The sequence below is a fragment of the Amphiura filiformis genome, chromosome 12 (genome assembly GCF_039555335.1).
Source record: "Amphiura filiformis chromosome 12, Afil_fr2py, whole genome shotgun sequence".
In the NCBI taxonomy this organism is placed as follows: Eukaryota; Metazoa; Echinodermata; class Ophiuroidea; order Amphilepidida; family Amphiuridae; genus Amphiura; species Amphiura filiformis.
The window spans coordinates 57,506,569-57,526,965 of NC_092639.1; the positions used below are offsets into that span (position 1 = coordinate 57,506,569).

General features: G+C 37.4%; 2 long non-coding RNA genes across 2 annotated transcripts; both read right to left on the reverse strand.

Moving 5' to 3' along the window:
• Positions 1-5,261: 5,261 nt before the first annotated feature.
• Positions 5,262-7,334, reverse strand: LOC140166470 (uncharacterized). The gene is made up of 3 exons (XR_011860869.1): positions 6,997-7,334; positions 6,419-6,576; positions 5,262-5,596 (listed from the first exon to the last, which is right to left on the reverse strand). It is a non-coding gene; the product is annotated as an uncharacterized lncRNA (long non-coding RNA).
• Positions 7,335-7,466: 132 nt separating this feature from the next.
• LOC140166469 (uncharacterized) lies at positions 7,467-15,382 on the reverse strand. Its single transcript, XR_011860868.1, has 4 exons — positions 15,281-15,382; positions 10,064-10,261; positions 9,071-9,269; positions 7,467-7,796 (listed from the first exon to the last, which is right to left on the reverse strand). It is a non-coding gene; the product is annotated as an uncharacterized lncRNA (long non-coding RNA).
• Positions 15,383-20,397: the final 5,015 nt, after the last annotated feature.

A 20,397-nucleotide genomic window follows, 5' to 3' on the forward strand; every position in this document is an offset into this window, starting at 1 on the left:
TACTTGAAAATGTGCTGGAATTTCTTTGGTGGTTGTTGGAATACCAAGAGTTTTATTTCTTTTGTGCTGCTCCAAAATTTTCAAAAGAATAATGGCTCAGATTTGATGATGGTTAAACCATTGTTAGATGCCATATGTGCATTAGGAAATGAATTTGGAGAAAACCTTCTGTTAATAAAATACTATGCTGAGCCACCAGCCTGGGTGGCTCACGCTTCATTAGTTTCAGATGATTGAGCTCAGTAATACATCAAAGAATGTCTTCCAATTCATGAAAACAAATAGATAATCAGCTTATCGGATTAAAAGCTTAGAGGGAAGGTCTTGCTGCTCAGCGAGTGTTTGTAATTATCAGAAGGTTTTCTCCAAATTCATTCTCTAATGGTTTGGAACTGGAGTTTCCTTTGGTGGTTTGTTGGAATATACCAAGAGTTTTTATATCTTTTGTATTTCTTCAAAGTTTTGTTATACTGTGTATTCGATGATGGATAAACTGGATTGTATTTGAGGTTCTTGTGGCGTTGGTGATTCAGGTATTATGGTCAAGCTAGTGCTAGATAATGCTAAAGATGGTGCTGGAATTTGAATTAGTGGTTCTTGTATGTTGGTGATTCCGGTGTTGAAACTGGTGCACTCACATGTGGCTGCACATTGAAAAAGCTGTTGCTTAGGTTCCTTATAATATTGTCTTGCCCTGTAATATCTTAAGCTCATCAAGTTCTGTTATCTTAGCCTCCTGTTCGTCTAGATCTTCTTGATATGTTGTCAGGATTTGCTGAAGGGTGTTCATCTTCTGAGATAAATTAGTAGATGCTAGAAGCTAGTCTCTGTACTCTTTCGTAGTTTCTAGTGACTTGGCATACAAGCCTTGTAGTTTTTCTTTCTGTTCACTGAGCACTTTTTATCTTGGAATTGAGTTCATCCAATGTTTTGTGGTAGCTGTGGCAGTTACTGCGGTTACCTGGCTTTGAGTAGCCTGCAGCATGACCCGCAGCATATTTATTTCCTCATGGCTCACAGTGATGGTGGATAGGTCCTGGTTTAGTTCCTGTGTTTCTCTGAAAGTTTTTATGATATTATCCACATGGACTTTCGCACTTGATAAGTTCTGTGCTTTGGCCCACACATAATCTGTTCCAACTGTTTCTACAATTTGGGCAGGTTTGAACTGCACACATCCTGAAACAATTTCCCAGGAGACTACCTTTCTTCACTTCATCAACATTAACTACCAAGTCCTTAATCTTTGTTGGGTGATCCTGGATGGTTATTACATGTTGCTTAGTTTCATCAGCACTTGATCTGGCTGCATATGATTGAGTGTCCTGACTTATTTCCCCTACTAATGTTCCCTTCCTCAAATGCTATATCTTTCCCTACTTCTAAATGTAAAACCTGTTTCCACTTGTTATTCCTTATTTCTCCATGCAGAGTTAGGCATGTGTATAATGTTATTGCAGCAATAAAAACATTGACAATTATACAAATGGAGACAAGCAGGATGGTGTTATAGTCTGTAGACATGAAAGTTGTAGATTGTGGCCAACTGTCGATGCTGATGTTGGAACCATTGTAACACACGATTATAAGTTCATTTAATTGGTAGAGATGAGTTGGGTGTTGTTGGATGAAGACGACGGATGAGACAAATGAAAGTCATGAACAATTCTGCTGTAATATGTATAGTGATGGCCACTAGGGGTCCAATAATTTATTAACACTGCATCTCCATGATATATACAACAAGATACAAACTATGATGAATCAAGAATATGAATCTGGTTTGTCTTTCGCCTCTCTTTTGAGATATTTCTCATTGATCCAATATTGGTTGGTACCCAGTAAATAGTGTAAAATATAAAATTTTTCCACGCTACGCGCGCACATTGTAACAATGAAGCCTTTTTTAGCCGGATAATGGGCGAAAATAGTGTAAAATACCATCATCCCAATAAGGCCCTTTTCAGGAAGCTTGAAGATATACAGTATCTATGTATTGTATGATGCAACTGCAATTTTATTCGTCTGTACCCCAAAAATTTGAATTTTGCCCCCCCTGACCAAGAAAGCTGGCTACGCCCCTGTTGGTACCTCTTACAAAAGGGATAACAATGGTTATCCTAACAGGGGATTAACAAAACTACAAATGTTATATGACACTTTATTATCAATTATGGGTCGAAAGAAGAGACACTACTTGCATAGCCTTTGGTGGTCTAATGGATGTAGTTTTGTTATTTGCGTTAATATTAATTAGTGAAAGTTGTGCATTGACTTTTGACCTAAAAGGGGGGCATCTAGATACAATGAATCAGGAGATGGAGTGTGGCAAAATAAAAGTTGTGGTTTTGGATTTGTTTCGGAAATATTGTTTAGTTTAAGGCTTCCTAGGGGAGGTGAATTCTTAGGTTGTTTGTTATATGTTCAGTAATAGGCGTTAAATATAATTATTATTATTGTTATTGTTACTGTGTGTATTTCATCTTTTCCTTCTAAAGGCAGTCTCAAAATTCACCAAATACCACCTTAAGGGGACCACTTACCACACTCTTTTCTAAATGTATAACAGTTTTAAGTTACAAACACGTTTAATTAATGAAATTGGCTCACACTGTCAAATATATACACTTCATTCTAAGTTACCTCAATAACATTAATAGTTCACAGCAGTCGTTAATATTAATTGTATAGTCATCATTTTAGCACATACTTATAACCAAAATGTTTATAATCTGCCTCGGCGCTGCTGATCTGAACTTTCATTGGTGGAGTACACACATATTGAATCAGGTATTTGCATACAATGTAGCTCAACAGAACATGGTGTTCTGGCAATAATTCCAAGTTAGTGGTAGCCGGTATCATAATCTTGCCACAACCCCGATGCAGACATTCTTTGGTCACAGCATCAGCTGGTGGAAATTGAAGATATGGGACTTTCGTCTGCTGCATCTGATTAATTACCCAACTTTAATATTTCTTGGTCTAGCTTTTGAACTATAACTGCTAGCTTACGTCTAGCTGTGCAAGCCTGGGCAAGTTGTTGATAGCAATGTATGGGTCTGAAAAGCAAAATGATGACTGGCTATCACTATTATAACTACCATATTCAAATGAATTTTCAGTGTTTATTCTTTTTCCCTTACCATATTACATAGCATCCTCTTAATCATACATTTGACAAGATTTTGAGTGTTAGGAAATACATTGTTAATATTTAAAAAATAACCATAATGAAAAAATTCATCCCAACCATTGTGTTGATCTGGTATGGTGATGATCTTACTTCTACTATCAGTTTACTTTTTTAAATTGACAAAACACCTTTTCCATATATGTGGGTGTACCTCATCTCCACTTCCATCTCTTTTCAGGGGTATCAAGGTCAATTAAAAATCTCTCCAATATGTGACCATCCACCACAACTGAGCCTGGATGTCGCCAGTGCCACAATTGAGATATGCTCCATTGAACTTAACAATAAACAATAGGAAACAAAGGATTTATTGACTGTTTTGTTGATTTTTCACTACTTAAATGTCAAGTACTATAGACATGATATACATCATTTTAAAGCTAATTTCAAGCAGAATATTTTGGTTGAATATCTCAAAAATGATGATTGGCGACTTCAGGGCTCAGTTGTGCTGGATGGTCACATATGTGCAAACTATAATGTGCAGTTGAACAGCTCTGGAAAGTTTAAATATGAAAAGATGATCTGCATGAATATTGGAGGCAGCCAACCCCATGACAATTCTAGAAAAGAAAGAAACAATCAAATAAGAATTAAGGATATGTCTCCCAATTTAATCTACCGATACGTTTTATTGGTGCATTTGACGAGGATTGTTTAGGGGTTGGCTTGGTTCAATATGGGCGGATCTTCAAATGGTATATTTTGTGCATTCGTCTCGTTAGGGATTTTCTTGTCCTCTACCACATTGACAGATAACAGTTTATTGACCGTCTTACTGTAAAAGGTGAGGTAACATTGTAAAATCTGATTATATTGCTGTGCCTTGTTACATGTATATGGTGACAATATGCTTGTACAATATTTCTTTCAGGTCTACATTTAGCCTATCCATATTAGATGATTCTGAAGATCTCAGTCTGTCTTTATAGAACTTCCGGAGGGTAGATAACACAGGTCCGAGTAAAGCTTCTATAAACCCTCCTTGTTTGATCAACAATTTATTTTTTCTTGCGACTTGAAGATATACGTTGGGGTCAGCCAAAGTTCTTAGCTTCTGTTTGTGTCGAGATATATTTCTCTTCTGAGCTGGAGATAGACTAACATTTCCTTTAAGTACATTTGCCTATCAATATTAGATGATTCTGAAGATCTCAGTCTGTCTTTACTGGCATTTAGAACTTCAGAGGATTTGAGTATAATGTTTTTCCATACTCCATGTTTTATTTTAACAAAAGTTTAGCTAGGGTAGATAACACAGGTCCAAGTAAAGTTCCTATAAACCCTCCTTGTTTAATCAACAATTTATTTTTTCTTGCGACTTGAAGATATACGTTGGGGTCAGCCAAAGTTCTTAGCTTCTGTTTGTGTCAAGATATATTTCTCTTCTGAGCTGGAGATAGACTAACATTTCCTTTAAGTACATTTGCCTATCAATATTAGATGATTCTGAAGATCTCAGTCTGTCTTTACTGGCATTTAGAACTTCAGAGGATATGAGTATAATGTTTTTCCATACTCCATGTTTTATTTTAACAAAAGTTTAGCTAGGGTAGATAACACAGGTCCAAGTAAAGTTCCTATAAACCCTCCTTGTTTAATCAACAATTTATTTTTTCTTGCGACTTGAAGATATACGTTGGGGTCAGCCAAAGTTCTTAGCTTCTGTTTGTGTCGAGATATATTTCTCTTCTGAGCTGGAGATAGACTAACATTTCCTTTAAGTACATTTGCCTATCAATATTAGATGATTCTGAAGATCTCAGTCTGTCTTTACTGGCATTTAGAACTTCAGAGGATATGAGTATAATGTTTTTCCATACTCCATGTTTTATTTTAACAAAAGTTTAGCTAGGGTAGATAACACAGGTCCAAGTAAAGCTTCTATAAACCCTCCTTGTTTAATCAACAATTTTTTCTTGCGACTGGAAGATATACTTTGGGGTCAGCCAAAGTTCTTAGCTTCTGTTTGTGTCGAGATATATTTCTCTTCTGAGCTGGAGATTAACATTTGCCTATCCATATTTGATGATTCTGAAGGTCTCAGTCTGTCTTTACTGGCATTTAGGATATGAGTATAATGTTTTTCCATACTCCATGTTTTATTTTAACAAAAGTCTAGCTAGGGTATATAACACAGGTCCAAGTAAAGCTTCTATAAACACTCCTTGTTGAATCAACCATTTTTTCTTGCGACTGGAAGATATGCAGCAGTAGGTTTGCAATTTTGGCAAAGACTGAAGTTGACAACTTTATCCTTATATGCTTGCCAACATAATTTCTTATTTTGCTGTGACCCAGGGGCTGTGACATATCACAACTGCTGTATTTGTCCAACAGGTATCTCCCGAATTTGACTGGAGATATTCCCGCATAAGTTGTTGATAGCAGTGTATGGGTCTGCAAAGCAAAATAAAAACAAAACAAGATATAAACATCAACAGTTATCATACCATCATATTCAATATTATTACGCTATATTACTGAAATCCCTATGGGTAATATTGTAATTATTGACACAAACTTACATGTACCTGTCCAATACATTTAGAAACTCGGCACATTACTGATTAATTTAGCTGACAAGATGAGAAAAACACTAAGTCCAGTATCGATATGAGTATCGATACAGATGAGAGGTTTTATTCCAATGATGTTCACTATCTGACAAGCAAGCTCTAACTCCCCTCAGTATACATTATCAAGTCTTTGATGTTGATTTACAATAACAATAGAATTCTACAGAGTGAAGTCTCAACCAATAAGATAACTTAGTTGTGATGTAATTATAACTATTGACCAATCATACACTGGTTTGAGCAAGGTGTGGTCATGGTGTTCCAATCTGCATTTTCCTCAATTTTGGGAACAGGAACAATAAAGATTTGAGGTACAATGTAACAAAAGCTTCATCTTACACAATGGTCACAAACATAAATCAGGGGTTTGCGAAAATAATGAAATCCATACTTTGGAGATGTTTGTAACATCCTCTTATCAAATATAGATTATTCTCTTATTTTGAACTCAAAGGAGAGATTCGAGCAGATTCGTCAAATTCGAGCAGCATGTCTGGCTCGTCTGAAAAACCCTCGTCCTCCTCAGTCTCGTGCATGTCACAGTTGTGATTGGCGCCAGCATACGGAATGTCCCTGACGCAAGCAGGGCACTCGTGGATATTTAGTAGTGTTGTTGACTTTAAAATAATGACAATAAAATCACCTCTGGATTAAGTCGGCGAACTCATCCATGAAAGATTCGTTTTCGGTGAAGCCATCGTCGTCTCGGTAACAGCCATGATTTGCACCCGGGTATGGGAGCAGGTTGTAACAATCTTGGCATTGGTATGCGTTAATGAACGCCATGGTTCGAGTTCTGTGCTGAGGGTGCAAAAGAATTGTGTTGTAATGTGTGTGGTGTTTGTTGGTTGTGTTGTGTTAGTCTATTTGGGCCCCCACCCCACCCCCCCCCCAAGTGCAGGGAAATTTGGTGGATTTGGGCCCCCGCCCCTGGGCTTGCCCCTCCTGGAAAAAATCCCAGCTACGCCGCTGGTAAATACTAATTGAGGTTGCTGCCAATGGAGGTCATTGTCTTTCAGTTATTTATTAGTAATGGTTAGTTTATCATGTGTACATTATATTTGCTCTTACAGTAGCATTCGGGAAAAATTTGTATACATCAATGAAATATGCTTTTTTGTCACATATACATGAACAATCATCTCCGTGTTGATTCTGAATAGTGATTTTCTTTACAATATTACCCCTACTCAATTTTGATTTTCTTAAATTTGATTATACCTTTTCCACACCATGTGGTCGAAAACCATTGAGACAACTTCTTGCTTTAATCAAAATTAATCAAAAGATCCCTCCAATATGTACATACAAATGCACAGTTGAACTTGGTTACTGTATCAATATTAGAGAATATTTTTTGCATGATAAGCTGAGGTAAACTCCCCATGTCAATTCTGCCACCTATATTATACAGAATAAAAAGAACAAAGAAAAAAAAGGAAAACAAAATTAATGCATTTAGGGATAGGTTTCCCAGTTCAATTCACCAACACGCTTTACTTGCATCTGTGATGTAGGCCTTGTCTTTGGGGGAAGATGGTAAGAATAAAACCAATCATTGTTCTCATCCTAAATCTTTACCCTTACCTCATCAAAACAGTGATGGAAACTTGCCGCTACTTGCAACAACTGATGATGACTGGCTATCAGTATTATAACTACCATCAAATGAAGTTTCAGTGTTTATACTTTTTACCCTTACCATATTACATAGCATCCTCTTAATCATACATTCAACAAGATTTTGAGCGTTAGGAAATACATTGTTAAAATATCTACAGAATGATATTTTCGAGGAAAATAGCAAGCATGATAACCATAATGAAAAAATGTCATCCCAACCATTGTGATGATCTGCATGGTATGGTGATGATCTTACTTCTACTTACTTTTTTTTAAATTGACCAAAACCTTGTCCACATCACATGGGCGTATCTCATCTCCATCTCTTGTCAGGGTATCAAAATTGATTAAAAAATCTCTCCAATAGGTACAAACTAATGCCCATCAGTTGAACAGCTCTGGAAAGTTTAATGATATGAAAAGATGATCTGCATGATTATTATATACCTCTTCCAAAAACCAGTTAAGGGATTTTTATTGTTTTAATTCACATCCATTGAAATGAATACTATAAGAATCATCATCTACGTCCTCATGGTAATCATCGCCGCACATTTCATTAGATTCTTTCTTTTCATCATATCCTTCATTTTCCTTGTACCAAATTGAAGGAAATTGTTTTACTCTCCCTATATTTAACCTTAAGTTTTCATCAGGTAATGAAAAATCGGTATCTGTAACGCGCTTTACATTCATATGTCATCGCCAGTACTTATCATATAAAAATCATCCTTTTGAGCATGCATTTTACCAAATTGGTAGCATTCGAATAATGTTCACCTTGTTGGTTCCAATCTAATATACCATGACTACTTTCAATTAGATCCATTATTGTTTTCCCTTTCTTTACAAGGCTGACAGGAAAATTACTCAATATTTGTTCTTGTGTCAACTTAGAGACACCTATAGGGCTGGTTCAATGGGCTGATCTTCTATTGGTACATTTTGTGCACCGTCTCATTTGGTATTCTCTTGTCCTCTACCACATTGACAGATAACGGTTTATTGACCGACTTCTTGTAAAAGGTGAGGTAACGTTGTAAAATCTGATTATATTGTTGTGCCTTGTCATATGGTGACATATTTTGCTTGTCCAATATTTCTTTCAGGTATACATAACAGCATCTAGCCTATCCATATTAGATGATTCTGAAGATCTTGGTCTGTCTTTACTGGCATTCAGAACTTCAGGGGATATGAGTATATTTTGTCCATACTCTATGTTTTACTTCAACAAAAGTCTAGCTAGGGTAGATAACACAGACCCAAGTAAAGCTTCTATTAACCCTCCTTGTTGATTCAACATTTTTTTCTTGCGACTGGAAGATACTTTGGGGTCAGCCAGAGTTCTTAGCTTCTATTTGTGTTGAGATATTTCTCTTCTAAGCTGGAGATAACATTAAGACTGCATTCACATAGACATTTTACCAATCCAGGGCCACCATGTTGCAAAATAGATGTCCGTAGTTACACCTTAAGCATGTAAGCATGGTTGCGCTCCTTTTATTTCTGACACTGTACATTCCTGAGTGCTACTGCTAATGTCCTTTGCTTGTTGCTGATTTTGCTTTTCCCATGAATACTCTGAACCGTGCACAATTGGTGAAATTAAAATGATGGGGGAAAGATGGTAAAAATAACACCAATCATTGTTCTCATCCTAAATCCTTACCCTTCCCTCATCAAACGGTGATGGAACTTGCCGGTACCCGCAACAACTGATGACGATGATGATGTCTATCGAAATTAATCAAAAGATCCCTCCAATATGTACATACCAATGCACAGTTGAACTTGGTTACTCCATCAATATTAGCAAATATTTGTTGCATGATTAACCAGGGTAAATTCCCTCATGTCAAATCTGGCACCTATATTATACAGAACAAAAAGAAGAAGGGAGAAAAAGGAAAACAAAATTAATGCAATTAGGGACAGGTTTCCCAGTTCAATTTACCAATACGCCTTACTTGCGTTTGTGATGTAGGCCTGTTCTTTGGGGGGAAGATGGTAAAAATAAAACCAATCATTGTTCTCATCCTAAATCCTCACCCTTCCCTCATCAAACGGTGATGGGACTTGCCGGTACCCCCAACAACTGATGACGACTGGCTATCAGTATTATTGCGCATCCTCTTACATTTGAGTGTGATTTAATAATTATAATGAAAAAATTCATCCCAACCATTTGTGCTGATCTGGTATGTTGATGATCTTACTTCTTCTTTGAAAACTCTTAGAAAATCATGATTGTTAAAAACAGCACACAACCATTGACGGCATTCGTCATAATCATCTTTACTTAAACATAGCGTGGGTAATAGACTTTATAGGCATTGCCAGCTACATGTATGCTAGGTCTGATTGTGTCCTCTATCCGTGAAAACCAGTCGGCTATGTTGTCAGTAGTGTTGCCCTTGAATTGAGGCAAAGTAATTTGAAATTGCTTTTGGAGAGCCATGTTAGTTAGTTGTCAATATTATGAACCAGAATTGGTCAAGCGATGCCCACATCCCTTTTGTGAGTCAGGGTTGTGGCTTGTGCAAATGGGGACACTTTACAATGTACACAAAATCAGAATGAGTGCTCGTTATAATGTGGTACAGTTACATAAATCTAGAATATAAAAATAACACCAATCATTGTTCTCATCCTAAATCCTTACCCTTCCCTAATCAACGGGGATGGAACTTGCTGGTACCCGCAACAACTGATGACGATGATGATGTCTATCGAAATTAATCAAAAGATCCCTCCAATATGTACATACCAATGCACAGTTGAACTTGGTTACTCCATCAATATTAGCAAATATTTGTTGCATGATTAACCAGGGTAAATTCCCCCATGTCAAATCTGGCACCTATATTATACAGAACAAAAAGAAGTAGGAGAAAAAGGAAAACAAAATTAATGCAATTAGGGACAGGTTTCCCAGTTCAATTTACCATTACGCCTTACTTGCGTTTGTGATGTAGGCCTGTTCTTTGGGGGAAGATGGTAAAAATAAAACCAATCATTGTTCTCATCCTAAATCCTCACCCTTCCCTCATCAAACGGTGATGGGACTTGCCGGTACCCCCAACAACTGATGACGACTGGCTATCAGTATTATTGCGCATCCTCTTACATTTGAGTGTGATTTAATAATTATAATGAAAAAATTCATCCCAACCATTGTGCTGATCTGGTATGTTGATGATCTTACTTCTTCTTTGAAAACTCTTAGAAAATCATGATTGTTAAAAACAGCACACAACCATTGACGGCATTCGTCATAATCATCTTTAACATCACGGTTGTAGACTTTATAGGCATTGCCAGCTAATTTCTGCGGGAGAATTGACACTAAACGTGCATTAAGGTCAGCTGCGTTCTCGACTAGAGGTCTGATTGTGTCCTCTATTCGTGAAAACCAGTCGGCTATGTTGTCAGTAGTGTTGCCCTTGAATTGAGGCAAAGTAATTTGAAATTGGTTTTGGAGAGCCATGTTAGTTAGTTGTCAATATTATGAACCAGAATTGGTCAAGCAATGCCCACATCCCTTTTGTGAGTCAGGGTTGTGGCTTGTGCAAATGGGGACACTTTACAATGTACACAAAATCAGAATGAGTGCTCGTTATAATGTGGTACAGTTACATAAGTACATACATCTAGAACATGGACAGGAAATATGATTGTAACGTACAATAGTGTCAGCCTATATCATTACATGTCTATCATGGTAAAAGTAGGTCTTCTACATCTAAATTAGCTTGGGCATTCGCAGGAAGGTGGCCCTCCGAAAATATTTCGGCTGGGGCTACGTATTTAACTGTGACCGAAAATCTGAAATTAGGTAAAAATTCGAAAGTCACTTCTTTAATTGATTGACACCAAGTATGTAGATATTGAAAGATGTCTACGCACTGCGGTCAAATTGGTGAAACGCACTATGAATGCGCTATAAAAGAATTAGAATTGGTTGGCGTGATGCATGCGGATACCAAAGTTGGGTAATATCTATTAAACGGCTGGGATGGTAATAGCGATGCTCATTCGCAGAGATAGACCCGATTTAGGCTGAAGTAAATGAATAACATTAATTATGATACAGATTTACAATATACAGTGAACATTAAAGCCATATTATAACATTTTCAAACCAAATAGATAAGCATTTCTTTGCCATAAAATGTTAGCTTTTACTGCCAGATATATCCCTTTTATTTTTGAGCCGAACAACTACGGCAAAGCAAAGAAAATTGGAATTTACTACCAGCGCACATGTCGCCAATACGCACTTCACACTCCTTCGGTCATGTTATAGTACGACCTTTTGTTGTGCATATCACCGTCCCGCACGCCGTGTACGTACTGTGTGTTATGAACATCGTGTATGCGTTCGACTAATAAATCCATCGTAATAATAAAGCGCCGAATCCGGCGTTTTATTCAAAATCTCGGATTTTGGCAAAACTACAGCACCTATAGAGTCTTGATTTTTGCAGGCTATATTGGTTTAATAAAGTACAATTTAATTGTGTAAAAATATGAATTAAAAAAATTCAGTGAGGGCGTCCTCCTCAGCAAATGTTATAATATGGCTTTAACTATGATATAGATTTACAATACACAATGAGTGATCCGTTATCTAGGTGGAAATGGTTACTCCGGACCATGGATTATGTGTGATGAGACTTTCACCGGGAGTGACAACGGAATATGTAAGGCCGTACTCAACTAGTAGGGAGAATGATTGGTGCTGATCATCACTGTAGGTGAAGTTATACAAACTACACCCCCCTGACAGCATACGTTGAAGTATATCTAGATTTTGTGAGCCATGGAGGGTCTCGAACTTAATTTTTGAGATAATGCAGTCACCTACCTGGACAACCGATTCTTTAGAAATGCTTAGTCGCGCTAAAAGTCGATCGATACATGTTAAAATCAGCACAATTCAGAGATACACCTTTTTGCTATGAAATTAATTTTCTCGGTCAAATATAAAGCAATATTTTTTTTTTTCTTCAGTAATGTCAGTTAAAAACTTGGTGCTTGGATATACATTTTTTTAAAAATTCTGGTGTTAATATTAAGCATCAAATTGTTTTTTTTTGTGTGTTATTTTTGATTTTTATAGGCCTTGAGTTAGCCTCACGAGCTTTTTACGGAATTGATTTTTAGCGCCTCAAACTAATATAGTTTGCTAAAGAAAGATATTTCCCACCTCTGTAAAGCACATCGTGTGGGTCTATATATTATAGTTTTGTCAGAATTTCCGCTTTTATTTTACCCTTTTTCCCTTCATGCTCTGAAAATGTCAAACTCGGTGCTTTTATCTCGCATGCAACCAGCAGAAATAGTCGATATTTTCATTGTTGTCATCCAGGGCAATTTTCCATTGAAAAGCAAAGATCATGAAGATTGCCCGACTAGCGATTTGGTAGCCCAAATCCCCAATTGGTAAATGAGGTGAATTTTAAAATTTGCTCCCGTGATAGCCTGCAATTTCAATTTATATGCATTCCATGATTATGAAAACCATTTTGTCTGTCTGTGTGTTTGTTTACCTAGGTTAGTCCGTATTAAGAGACGCACGCTTGAGGTTCATGAAAATCCACGGTCCAAACCTAGAAAAATTAGCGTGTTATTATAGGGGATTTTAATCTTCTGTCCCTCCTATCTCCATGTGAATTTTGTATGACCTACCCCTGCCCCCCCCCATCGCTGGTTGCCATTTTCATTACACCCTTCAGACTTGTGTTCGGGTTTCTGTAGAGATTCATCAGTGTTCGGGTTTGTTTTTAATTTGACATGTAGGCCTATATATAGGCCTAACCATATTTGTCATAATTAAGCGCTTATACCTAAATGTATAGCTATGCTATATATTATTATGTAATATCATGTACATGTAGGCCTATAGGGTGGGGTGGGTGCAGAGGTGTGTAAGGTGGGTAGTGGGGGTGTATGTAGGGAAACTTTGGTGTGGTAATCAACACACTTTAACCATGACTTTCAATGCAAGGCTTATTGTTGCCACAAATGTTTTTTTTTTTCCTTACGGTTATTTAATAAGTTTTTATAAACTTCCATGTTTAACCTGGTATTGTTTTGGCTGCTTCATTAGGGCCTATGACTTTCAGTGGGTTTCCAAAAGCAGTTTCAAACAAACACAAACAAAAGGCACCATACCCAGTCACCTTCATGACAATTGAAACACTACGTCAAGTATTAACATCCAAGTTATTCTGTTTTTAGGCAAGCAATTTTAAATAATTGCTTGAACAGGTTTTGTTTAAAAACAAAAACCTGTTTAAGTTAACAATGAAAATGAATGGTTCTTATAAGGCACAATCTCTGATGAGGAACTCAAAGCGCGTAAAGCACGAAATTTACAAACAAACATAAAAACAATCAATTTATAAAGATGTTTAAAAACAAAAACCTGTTTAAGTTAACAATGATAATGAACGGTTCTTATAAGCCACAATCTCTGATGGTTCTTATAAGGACAATCTATTTCTGGCGTTTAAATAACGAAAGTCTGGGGCGTTACGCCGGGGCGTTACGAAGGTTATTTCTTTGGAAGTGTGTTCAAAACAGTTTGCTTGATCATAAAACATACAGCGTAATATAATGTTTTGTAAAAGAAAGTTTTGTTTAAAATATTGCCCAATTGCATGTAAGCCTTCGGGCAAAGTTGTTTTGAGGAGAAGCAAATTTCAACACATTGGTCCGAATCACTCACGTGATGATGAAATATCCTCATCGTGCTATAAACATGATCAGTATAGGAGCGCTATTAGGCCTGGGAATTTCGTTGCTATATTGAAGTTCTGGCAACACTGTATCATGCCGGTATTCCTATTAAACACAGGGATATCGATCCACAATGCTAGTATTATTAGCCTTATATTTCACGCATTGATTTAGAAAAAATTTCAGCCGGTGAAAAAATGGTGAAATCAAAACGTAAATTCTGACAAAACTATGATATATCGCTCACGGTGATGTGCGTTAGAAAGTTGGGAAAAATCCTTCATTAGCAACCTATATTACTCTGATAAGCTACAAGGTTGATCCAAGAAAAGGCTCGAGGGCAGAGTTTAAGCCTATCAAAATCGAAAATCTTACACGAAATGACTGAATTTAACACTAAGATTTGAAAAAAAAAAAGTATCAAGCACTACAATTTGACCTGACATTTACTGAAAAAATGAAAATGATTGCATTTCATTTGGCCGAGAAAATTAATTTTACATTGAAAAGGTGTAACTCAAAATTTAGCTCGTTTCAACACCAAATTCGATCGTTTGTATTGCCACATTAAATGACTGAGTGAGCCTTGCTAAACAAAAGAATCGGTTGTCCAGGCTGCTAACTGAATGTGGTATTTGTTAGACTGGTTGGTAGAAGGCTCTATGGCCAGATAAATAACTTTTGGGTTAAACGGTGGTGGCCAAGCAGGAGGGACTTGAATGATAATACTCATGCCCAACTCATTGAGCGCTGATGGAGTCGGTTCGAGCTTGATACAAAAATTGCAGCCTATAACGGGGGCTTTGGCCTTCGTTTGGCGTAATTTGTGCAAAATGTGAGCGATAAAGTGTTATGTTTGGGTTAAGTCTAATATCGTTTAAAAAGACGGCTGCAGTGGAGTCCGCTTGGGAGCTCTAGAACTACACCTATAATTAAGTCAAACAGTTAATTGAGAGAATCAAGATCGTTTTTGGTGTAACCTCGGCTGGCCACGCCCGTGGGTATATTAGTGCAAATGACATTAAACAAAATTTATACTTCAACGTGATGTGTCATGAAGGTGGGGTTTAATATGCTGAGCAAAATCACACATGAGTGAAATGTACAGTACACTTGAACATAGATGGAATCTCACCACTGGTCGTGTTGCTGTGTCGGCTGGTATGGTATATTTCCAAGAGTTTGGTACTGAAGAGCAAAGTTCGTAGGTTGATGGTATTCCTCACAGTTGGGTGTGCAAAATTATTAGTTAATATTAAGAGTTAGTATATTCCCCGGGTATATTCCAGGATGCGTGGATTCGTGCAGTCTGTCCAAAGTTAGTAGCCTAGATAGTGATTGGCTTAAAGGCGTGACTCCATAAAGCTGGGATCCCGGGATGTTATAAGATAAGCGGCGATGTCCTGGATAGCCAGTGTCTGGGCATGTCCGCGATTTCCCTCTGATATATAACGTGCCACAAAAGCTGTGACGAAGGCTAGGGTAACGAAAAGTATTACCGTAATGAGTCCGGCGATGCCAAGGGAAACCTCTGGAACATAAGTGAGCGGCATGTGCCCTGTGATGGTCCAATAATGCTATGCTTTATCTTAAAGGCATATGGACTAGTAGTCGATTATGATGTTAGTCAATAACTGAAGCGACGAGACGGTAAAGACAATCGTAAGGTATATCACATCCAAGGGCCGAAGCCAAAGTAAAGTTTTATTAAGTATAAATCCTTCGTTCTCAAATTCGTCTTTCGTATCAGAACACAAAATCAAGACTGAACCCCAATGACTCTCATCGACAGCTTAAATATAAAATGCTTACTTAATTGTTTATGTGAGGGAATTTCTAACGGGGAAGTCATATAATTGAAGTTAAATATGTTTGTGAGAGGAAGTCAATGGTCAAATATTAAACGGGATAATTATGTTTACTATTAATCGGGGTCCGCTCAATAGGGGAAGACGCTCGTTTTATCTCGGGTGTCGCGACCAAACATGGTCGCGGCAACCGTGAGCATCGTCCCTTCATTGAGCGTGGATATTTTGATAGGGAGGAAATGAAGTTTTATTATGAGAGTAGTTATGTTTTGAGGAGAGGTTTGAATCTTTATTGTGAAGGGGAATGGGTGTCCAACACCCTGACCGGCGAGGCGGCATAGCGTCGCCTGGTATTTATATTTTCCTTTATCATTCTTGCCGCACTACCGGTCAGGTAGCTGGTGTATTGATACGGGGGGTAAATACTAATTAAGGTTGCTGCCGATGGAGGTCATTGTCTTTCAGTTATTCGAACGGTTTGCATTCTTGGATAATGAATTTTGGGGACATCATTTGTAAACAACCGGTTCTAAGTGTCACCCCGTGGAAATGTTTGACTTGGTCTGGTTGATCTTTACAAAAGATCACCTGTCAAAACAAATTTGTAGGCGTGGAGCATTGGCATTTTGGCACCTCAATCAATATAAAATACGCGTAAAGTCCGACGGCAGGTCCTGCATATCATTGGTGGACGAGGATGGATTTTGTGTTGTGGGTAGGGACTGCGGCGGGGCATATGGCAAATTGACCATGTCACATGGCGTTAGATTATGCGAAGATGATGAAGCGGTAACGAACCTCGATACATTACCCACATTATTTGTCCCGTTATCCCTGTAAGCATTAACTTCAGGGGGGCTGTCAGCCTGTGGCACCTGATGAGAAGCTAACGGTGTTATAGCTGCGTTGCTTGTCGCGCCTGGTTACCAACACTTGGGACAACTGCAATAGGTTAAAAAAAAGTTGAAATGTGGTTCAGGAAATTGATATCACATAATTATGATAATGACTATGTGATGCGATCAAGCAAAATCAGTCGGGACTCGGAAATATTAAATTTTTCAGTTTCTTATAAGAAGCATTTACAAATGTGGATTTTGCAGAAAAAAACCATTAAAATTGATCAACCATTTCCAAAGATATGAGCATTTAAGGGCTGGGGTATGAACGTTTGGACAGTATTTATTTTGGGACATTAGAGCACATCAGACATATCGAATTGCATTCTGAATACAAAGAATGTCATTCTGATATCAAATAATTTTGATTTTTGAAATTCGCAATTTAATACACATTTTATGGCAAATCATTAAAAATTGATATTTTTGATATTTAACAGTACTTGAAGTAAACTTTATAAATCTGATGATTTATACTTAAAGTGTATGTAGGTGGGATGAAAAGCCGACGATCAATTGAAAATTTTGACCTTTTCAGTATTGAAGATATGGATTTTTTTCCCAAAACACCAAAAAAAATTAGGTCTTTTTGGAAAAAATCCATATCTTCAATATGAAAGGTCAAAATTTTCAATTGACCGTCGGCTTTTCCTCCCTGCTACATACACTTTAAGAATATATCATTAGATTTATATAATTTACTTCGAGGACTCTATATATCAAAATTTGAAAAATATCAAATTTTTATAATTTGCCATAAAATTTGTATTATATTGTGATTTAAAAAATGAAAATTATTTGCTATCAGAAAGACATGCTTCGTATTCAGAATGCAATTCGATAGGTCTGAGGTGCTCTCATGTCCCACAAAAAATACTGTCGAAACTCAATAAACGCTCATTTTGGATCCCTTAAAGGGTTTCCAAAACATTAGGAAACAAAATGAAATATTTCCTTTGTATGGCTATATCTCAAAATCAACATTTCCAAGTTACTACTGATTTTGCTTGATCGAATCACATATGAAGAGCTTAATTGCAAAAGCCCTTGCATCCACCCCTGAGTGAAATTGAGTTATTGGCATGACATTATAGACACTTCGGTGGTTGTTTGACTTTCATAACAGCTTCCCTTCCGGATATATCGTATATTTCAGGTTTGGGGAATCTTGGGGAATTAACGGAAATCCGAACTTTAAATGAATATTGAATAGTTTTGTTTTAAGTTTTTGATATATAATATTAGTCTTAAATGTTCCTTTCATATTAAAACCAAAATGAGCTGTTTTGGGGTTAGTTGAAAACATCATTTTAATTAAGTTGATTGCTCATAGACAGATAATGGGACACATGCAAACAAAAATAAATTGCCTGTCATATTCTCTCCAACCCCAACCACCAAAATGAGAAGCAGCAGTCTGACCATACTTGAGTAGCTCTACGATTGGGGTGGGCTCTTAAATACACCGCCGAAAAAATAAAAAACACATTTGGTCCATGAATGTATGGAAGTTATTCTGCGTGTTGATTTGGGGTCTTTTATAATTACCTGCCCAGCAGAATCCAAACTTAGGGTCAGTCTGTTTACATCAGTGCAATGTGACCCCTAGCTCCTTCTCCAAAATTTCCCCAAATTCGACAATTATTTTATCCTTGATCTTTTGTGGTAAACTTTCACCTAATGGGCTACATACTGAGGTTAAAAGCCTTATTTAGGCTATTAGTGAAATTAACTTAACTTCACTGATAGGCACTAAAAGCTGACTAACACTTGTACATATGCATTAGCATTACTTAATGGCACAGTATTAGGCCTATACCATGTTAACCTCACCTGCTTGCCCAGCCATCAAGTTTGCAGCTGTCACAGCAGCAGTTGTTGCAGCTGGTACTTGTTGTTGCATGTTGCTAACCACCCAATTCTGTCTTGCTGCTAACACTCCCTGGTCTGTGGAACTAGCCTAACTTGTATTTGCTGATGGAACTGGATTGGTCACCTATTGCTCAGCCCTTGCCTGGTATAGAGATGACTGGTCTACATTCCCACCACTATTCACCGGACCACTCTGAGCCGAATTACTTCCATGGTGGTCACCAGTTGACTGGTTAGATGCTGGTTGACTTGAGTTTGTAAGCTCCGACACTGCCCTTGCCTGTGCCCTTGTTTGACGAGCATAGGGTGCAGTATTGGTATTTCTCCTCGTGTTACCTCTTCTCCTCCCCGGCATGATGTGTATATGTTGATATTATAATATATACACAATTCAAAGTCAAAGTATTAAAAGGTCCAATTTAAAATGAAGTGCAAAAGTTATTCTTTCTCAGAGCAATAAAATTTCCAACCTTTCTGGTGTGACAGAGAAAAGCCAATATGATGCCAAATACTGACAAAGAAAGAGAGCTAGCCAATACAATCAATACAGGAGAGCCAAGAAAATGCTGTATCTAGGCAACCCCTTTACAAAAAGCTTGCAACACCCTCACCAGGGGCCCAATTCCAAAAGCTATAGAATTTGGTTTGCATGCCTGCTCTTAAGAGCCCTTATGGTGGCACACAGGATCCCCGGTGGGGTCACTCAACTTGCAATACTGACCGCACGATCGTTACCAAAATCATGGAAAAAGGGGTAATTTTAGGGCTTGTCCATGGACAAAATTGTCCGTGAAATTGGAAAAATAGGGATGTTTTATCGCACAAATGTCCACGAAATTGAAAAAAGGGGTTCTTATTATTTTCTCCCGATCCCGTGGATAGCTGGCCAGATAAATAAGGAATAAATTTGGTTTCCTACTTCGTACTCATCCCATGATCAATATTGTTCTCGGTTCGTGCGTAGCCTTAGCATAGATTCACAGAAATTTTGCAATAGCCAATTTATATGCAAGGGGTACTACATGTACTTGAATTCAGTGATGCCCTGTTAATTACTGAAAAAACATTCATAAAAGCCTTGTCCTTGAAATGTTGAAATAGGGTCAAAATAGGAAATGTGTCCTCGAATCTAAAAAATAGGGTGTTTCAGAGTACCATTTTGTCCTTGTTTTGTAGTAAAAAGGGGTAAAATTTCATGATTTGTCCTTGAAATCGACTGCGAAAGGGGGTAATTTGTACTTGTGGTAACGGTCCTACGTGTCCCCCCTGCCAGGGAGTGACCCCACCGGGACAGGATCACTAATTATCCATTATTATTCACCTCATAATTCGAAAAACTAACCCCAGCACTCCTGGCCAGAATGACCCAAAATCTACTTGAGCAATTGAAGTCTTAAAAAGATTCATAAATTCACTTTTTCAAACCTTAATCTTGGAATACTCAAAATGCCATTTTTGGCGAATTTAATTAAAAATTCACAATCAAAAAGGTAAATAATATATTTAAAATGTTCTTTTGATTTTTAAAACACAAGTCAATTTTGGCAATAAGTGCAAAAAATGGTCTAGAAATGGGGGACATTTTTTTGGTTGCAAAAGCCCTTACATCCACAAAAGGCGCGATATAAAAGACATAAAATCAATAGAAAGGTATGAAAATTGTACCAAACCAA